This window comes from Pundamilia nyererei, unplaced genomic scaffold, assembly GCF_000239375.1.
Source record: "Pundamilia nyererei isolate P.nyererei 1_Seehausen unplaced genomic scaffold, PunNye1.0 scaffold00196, whole genome shotgun sequence".
Classification (NCBI taxonomy): Eukaryota; Metazoa; Chordata; class Actinopteri; order Cichliformes; family Cichlidae; genus Pundamilia; species Pundamilia nyererei.
In genome coordinates this window covers 386262-393686 of record NW_005187597.1, presented here as the reverse complement: position 1 = coordinate 393686, position 7425 = coordinate 386262, and the positions used below count along the sequence as shown (strand labels likewise).

Below are 7425 nucleotides of genomic sequence, written 5' to 3'. Positions count from 1 at the left end.
TGCAGCACAGCAGAAAGCGGTTTTTCCCACCGCAGCACGAGCTGCTCCATCAACTGTATCGGCGAGAGTTGTGAAGCGAGTCGGTCACCGAAAACTTTGCACAAAGTGCGCCGTACATGTCTTCGTGCGGCGTTTAGGTGGATGCTGAGTGGATCTGACACGGCTGGTAAGTAAGTTTGTGTCACGGTGTCCTCAAACAGTCAACTCACGTTGAGTTTAGGTAACCTATGGTGAGTGTTTTGGTTGAGGGCGCGCGGCTTGTTTGTAAAGTTGGCTCGTAGCATCCGTGGTTCCCAAACTGATGGCCAGGAGTTCAGCATGTACCCAAATAAGCCCGTTAATAAAACTTGTTGCATTGTTTGAACCGAGTGCTAGAAATGAATGTAGGCTGACATTGTTTCACCTTTCTGTGTTAAAAATGGGCTTCTACTGGCTTCTAACGAGTAGAAGCAGCACGTGTGCTTTAATCTGCAGTGTTTTGTATGGATAACTTATTTATATCTAAAGTTAGCTTTGTGTTTTTTAATGTATTATTATTATTATTATTATTATTATTATTGATCTTTTACTTGAGGTGTGTGTCCTCTCACGTGTGTTATTTTTGAGTATGACAGGTGAGGTCACTGTTTACACCCCCACCCTCAGACACCCCTAGGCAAAAGCGACCTCAACCTCAGTTGCATGTGATGCTGCTTCAGGTGAATCTGTTCCGCATTCAAATGAACGAGAAACAGGAAGGACACACATACATTTGAAAGTAAATAAATATGCAAGGATATATAAGGATAATAGTGCACACAACATGCCACAGTGAGAAATGCAAGCATATAGTGAGATACATACTTCTACATCAGTAGTGTGTGGTGTTTTTGAGCTAGTAAGTAGATCTTTTTCTGGCCAGAGGAAAAAAAATCACCATGAAATTGAACGAGATGGATATTGACAGAACTGAATGTCACAGCGTTCGTAAAGAGGGGATGGTTTATTTTACAAATACAACTTTTTCCTCTTCCCACATTAATATGGTTTGTTTTTGTATATTTATTTAAGTTCCACCCAGTTTGTGTGTTTCGTCATCACATCATGGCACATGACTGGAGTTGGGGAACATGGTGTCTTGAGATAGAAATCTGAGAGAGACAAGAATGGTCTGGTTGGACTTGTTTTTAAAAAACTGGTGTTTACTTGTGCATCCTCCCATCCATAAACTCAGGCATGTACAGAGGAAGTAAAGTACAGAGATCCTTGCCTGACTCAGTCAGACCTGATATTAGCTGGTCTTTAACCTTCTACTTTCCTAAGTGCAAAGTCTGTTTGATCCTGCAGATGTGCATGTAGTATGTCTGCTCTGTCCATGCATGCTTGCATTCCAGGTTGCTCCTTCACCTAAAGCATGTGGTGCGGTGTCTGAGGCAAACTATTTACTCTGGATTGCTACATGCGAGGAAGGACCACTGGACCAGTTTTGTTTTTCAACATATCATCATTAGTATGTGCACCTGTTCAACTGCCCCTTAGTGCAAATTACTTATCAGTCAATCACATAGCAGAGACTCTATGCAATTAGGCCTGTAGACATTGTCAAGGCAACCTGCTGAAAGTATAATGAATCATGAGAATGATGGTTATTGATCTGAGTATTTTATAAAAAGGGGATCTACTGGGATTTCTCCGCACAACCATCTCTAGGATTTACAGAGAATGGTCTAAAAAAGAGAAAACATCCATGGAGTGGCAATTCTCTGAGCAAAAATTCCTTGTTGATGTCAGAGGTCAAAGGAGAATGGAATGACCAGACTGCCTTGACCTGACAGGGAGGCAGCAGTAACTCAAATAACCCCTCCTTACAGCCAAAGTATGCAGAAAAACGTCACTGATTGCTCAACATGCTAAACATTGAGGCAGATGGGCTACAGAAGCGGAAGACAACACCAGATGCTACTCCTGTCAGCTAAGTACAAGAAATCACACAGGCTCATCGAAACTGGACAATGGATTATTGGGAAAACGTTGCCGGGTGTGATTAGTTTTGATTTCTGCTGCTACATTCAGATGGTAAGGCCAGAATTTGGTGTACATGACATGAACGTATCAATCCATCCTACCTTGTATCAACAGTTCAGACTACCGGGGGTGGTGTAGAAGTGCGGGGATGTGTTTTTGCCACATTTAAACTCTGCAGCCTACCTGAATATTTTTGCTGTTCATGTCCATCCCTTCTAATGGCTGCTTCCACCAGGATAACACATTACATGACTTGAAAGCTCAAATCATCTCAAACTGGTTTCTTGGAGAAGACAGTGAGTTCACTGTACTGAAATGGCCTTCACTGTCACCAGATCTCAATCCAAAAGAGCACCTTTGTGATATTGTGGAACGAGAGCTTGTCATCACAGATGTCGAACTAACAATTCTGCAGCAAATGGGTGACGTTATCATGTCAATATGGACCACAATCTTGCAGGAATGTTTCCTGCACCATCCTGAATCTGTGCTATGAAGAATTAAGTCAATTCTGAAGCCAAAAAAGGGGTCCAGTCCAGTACTGATAAAGGGTATATGAGTGTCTATGACTTATGCTGCACATTGGGTTACTTACAAACACTTTCCTTGCTTGTCTTTTGCTGGGAAATCACTCTCTTGCCTCTACAAACCATCACCATGCAGAGTTATTTCAGTGAAATGCGCACAAACAGCTGGGGCCAGTGTATAAAGCATGTGTATGCTGCATGAAATAGACCAGCTTGTAATGGGGCATACGTGAGGCTGACCAGCTGGTCGACCGGTCCGGGCCAAGAACATTGGAAAACAGCCGACTCCGGTCCCTGGCCGGTCGATCGTTCCACCTCTAATACAGACAAAAGGTGCTGGCATAGCAGACGTGAAACACCTCCAAACCAGTGCACCACTTGCATGTTAAACACAGATTGGAATTAAATCGATCTGTCCCATATAACCCATGTCTGATCTCACTATTTGAATCAGAATGAGACCAATGTCTGATTCAGATATCTGCTCTTGGTGGAGAAACTCCAGCTCCATGTGTCACTACGCCAAACTCACAAATGCCATACCGGACTATTAATGCTTGCTGTGTGCCAGTAGGGCTGGGCCACTGGATGATGAGGCTCACAGTCCTCAAAATGTTGAGCTCAACCATGGGGCTGAAGATTTGTAAACGCTGCTTTATTCGATGTGTCACTAAGCTTATGTCATTTGTTCGGTCTTGTCTAGTGAAACCAATACAACCAGTCCAGATCCTATGCAACAGGTCTGAGTGTTAAACCAGTTTTCCATTAACTCAGATTGTCAGGTTTGAACTTACCTTGATTTGGGCTTGTCTTGACAACAACTGGGAATTAACTAATTATCTGCACAGAATAAATACTTTACAGAGATCCTGACTGGTGCTGTAGCTAAAGCATATGTTTTCTCACACAGTTATTGGCCTTTTCCCAAAAAATTTATGTGCTTTGGAGAAAAAAAAGCAGATTACAGGGAGGAGACTTCACAGATGAAGTTCATTTGATTTTAAGTCAGAAGCACGTTGATGTTGTTGTACAGAGAACACAAGGCTATAGTGAAAGTTTTGTAGCATATGCAAAGCGCTGTATGGCCACGGTGGTACATTTGTCATGCCACCACAGCGCTCTTTGTGTTGCTGCTGATACACGCGCGCAAAAACACACACATATTTACAAAGCAATCCCACTTCTGAGTCATCTTTTATTGTGCCATTGTTTACGAGCACACGCTCACGCCACATCTACACTAGTGTGCGTAGGCTCATCCACCGTGACAACATTCTTGGAAGCAGCCCTCTAACCGTTGGACACACAACCAGACATATGCACACACATGCACTCACACAGCACCTCTTTCTCTTTCTGCAGTTTCCACTGGCGTCTCTCTCTGCCCTGCCCTCTAATCAAAGCCATATGTTCTCCAGATCCTTTGCATGAAAAGTCTGTTCTGTTCTCAGTGAAACCAGCCACTTGCTTACTGACAGACGGAGTCACTGTAAAATTAAAATTAACCTGCGAAAGACTACAGACTTGAATTTCTGTTCCGCTCTTTGGGCACTATCTAGGTCAATTTGACAGCAATATATTTTAATGACGGGAAGGTTCACACTTTAATCCATAATCCAATTCATATTCCTGTTTCTCAAGCACTTGTCTGCTTGTTTATAAGCTGATCTGGTGGATGGGTTTTAGTCCAATCTTAAAGAATCAAAGAAATTCCGTTCTTTAGCTTTGATTGTTCATGACGGATTCGGTGTACGTAGGTTTCCTCTTCGGATGAATCCGAAACCTTCCCACTTTCGCTCATTAAAGTCATCGTAACCATAACCTGCGCTCTTGTTATATAAACACCCATCAGAATCTGGACTGTGATTCATTTTAGGTTCCAAATGTTTAACAGTAGTTGATTTGAATGATTGTTGATACACGCCTTAAATTACTGTAATGAAGGGAGATCGTATCCTGTTATTCTGGTTATGGATAAACTGCAGTTTATTGTTATTTACAGGCCAAGTGGAAATCAATTTCAAATTTCTGCTCCAAATTTGGCCAAGTTCTGCCTGCCTGGTATGGGTCAGTTCCCTATCTTTACATTTTTTAAAGATAAAATTGTGTAATATCGTAATGTTTTAGCAGCAGAAGCACTACAGAAGATTTTTCTTTTGATTACCTTCGGGCATTAGCATGGTTGTAACACAACCTTTTTCGGGGTGGAACCGGAACCACGTCATCTTATGGATGAATGCCTATTTCTTGAGCCAGATCAGTACTTCTCTGCCCAAAATGCAAAGAAAAACCCCACAACAACAAAAAAACCGACCCACAAATAAAGATGCCTTGCACATGTTGTAAATAGAAACATTCATTCTTTATTTGTCAGACGTGGTTTCTGTTACATTGTGAAATGCATATTATTTTTAAATCTTCCCACCAACTCCAACCTTCTTTTCTTCTTTCATTTTTCAACTGTGAAAACCTTTAAGGAATGTGATTCTATTGTATTCGCTGTAGTCATATGATGCATCTTTTCTTCTCCAGCCCCATGTTAGAGAGAAGGAGGGGTGTTCTTTGTCCCAAAGAGTGCAAACTGCAGGAGGAGTTTCTGTTACTGGATCTTGCACTTGGCTGTATAGCACAGTTTGAATTTCCAGCACAGCTCCACATCATTATTAAACATTTGCTTGAACTTATATAGTCTAAAGTATGTCCTGAGTTCTTCAAAAGTAAGTGATTTCATGATTCTGTTGGTTTCCAGAAGACTCTTTTTCACTTTCCCATTATGGCACCTCAACCTTGTGTTTCTTGTTCTTTTTCTTTACAGTTCTCTTGGCATCAGCGAGGTATTTGTGACTAAAGAAATAATCTGCTTGAAACCTGGATTTTTACTGTGTACAGTTGGGTGATGCGTCATCCTTTTGTACTCTTGTGACATCCTTTTTCTTTTTTTCTGCGACCACCCCCCGCCCTGCACAACAGAGGAGGGGATTCCTTCTCTCCTTGGCCTACTCTTTGTGCTGTTGGAATGCTAAAGATCCAATGTTAAACCTCCCTGGGCAGTATTTAGCAGAGTATTTTAGAGGCTCAGGAGGATAAGTGGCATTTCAGGTCTGTTTGAATGTAGATCTCGTTTTATGTTCAAACTTCTTCAGTTCCATTTTCTCTGATTGTCCTTTTCCCAATTACTAAGCAATATTAAAGTTTGTCTAAAAAGTAATCGTATAGTAGTAATCAAGTGTAAAGAGCTTTTTTTCTTTTCTTTTTTTTTGTAAACCACTACCCACTCTGTGACTTTCTACCTCACTGATTGGCATTTGCATTCCTGTGCTCCATGTAAGGGTGAATCTAATCACATCCTGGGCTGTGAGTCATCGTGTGGATGAGTTGTGAAATAATCCCTCCTGAATGAAAATTACAAAAAAAAAAAAGGCTTTTATGCAACACTCAAGCCCCCTCTTGAGGGGATTCACATAGAGTGATTGAGGCCAGAGATTCAGAGGCTGTTCTACCTCCTGAGACAAACTCATTTAGCTAAATTGCAGCTCCTTTTGTTTAATATGTATGAAACAAAGAGTTGTTACACAAAAGGAGCATTAGTGTTCAAATCCACAATTTTGATAGGTGGAATGTCTTCAGTTAAGAAAGTTGCTTACTTTGAAATGTCAAATTTCAATTATGGCATTAAGCTAACATAGCAGTATATAGTGACACATGATTCATACTTCTTCAATCTAAAATCTGTCCAATTGTCATTATATTTCTAACTCTGAATCCAATATCAGGCCATTGGCTTTTTTCTAAATAATTTATCTGGCCATTAATCGACTGTAACTTTAGATCTCAAGGAAATGTATTTCACATTTCATTTAATATTACCAAACCTGTTTAACTGCTTCTGTCTTCAACACATATGTTCCGAGTATGAAAGTAGCTTTGTATAACTTGCAGTTCAAAATAATCCTTATGTGCTTAAGTTGTAGCCCCTCATCTAGTGCCCGAAATAAGCTGCTTTAGCTACCTTCAAGGTCACGCACTCCTATGGCCAGCATTTGTTCTGATTGGATTTGCTTTGCAGGCAGAAGGTTTGATCAGCTGGTTGGCAGACAAACTTGTCTGTCATATTTAAGATTTTCACTCAAACTGACGTCGCACAAGGCCATGTTTAGAAAGGAGAACAACCTAAAACTTTCAAAGAATTTCATACTCATATATATGGATAGATGAATGGATATGCCAGAAAGTAAGGAGAAGAATAATAGGTCTCCTTTGACTGGTTGATATGAGAAGTGCCTTTAAAATGGTAATACAATAATTTGACATACATTTTTTAACTTCATTTTTTAAAGTAAATGGGTCTCAATTTTGTACCACGTGGAAAAAAAAAACTTTAGTACTATGTATCAATGTTCCAGATAAGTTTACAGAATAATGTGGACTAGAGACATACTATTTTTTTGATATATCTAGTAATGTTAAGATCTACAGAACCATTTTAGTGACAGCAAGAGGAAGGAGTCCTGTGATGGATGTCATGGCCAAAACAGAGCGCTGATCTCAACATGACACGAGTCTGTTTGGGATTCTACAAAGACACAGAAGAAGAGGCTAAATTCCGAAAAGCTGTTGTGGAAGACTGGGTTGGGAAAATCCAGCTGCTAAATATCTACAAATCGTGTGCAACTGTTAAACTCTGTGCCAGAGTGTACTTAAATTTTTTTTTTTCTATTGACTAAATTTTTAATTCTAAGTTGATTGATAAGCAAAAGCTATCCGTGGCTGTGTTTTTGACAATTACTCGATATTTCATGCGCTCCGCTTTGTAAGCCAGACTGTTGAGATAAACGAGGGAACAGCCAACGCACATAAAAACACATACTCAGCTCTTTGTCAACCATCTGACTGT

At 40.4% G+C, this 7425-nt stretch overlaps 1 long non-coding RNA gene across 1 annotated transcript in view; it reads left to right on the top strand.

The window, feature by feature from the left end:
* Positions 1 to 7425, top strand: part of LOC102201865 (uncharacterized) — a 13100-nt gene continuing 5675 nt past the window's right edge. Inside the window, exon 1 of the long non-coding RNA XR_312092.1 lies at positions 1 to 166. This is a non-coding gene — a long non-coding RNA (uncharacterized LOC102201865). The remainder of the gene's footprint in view (positions 167 to 7425) is intronic.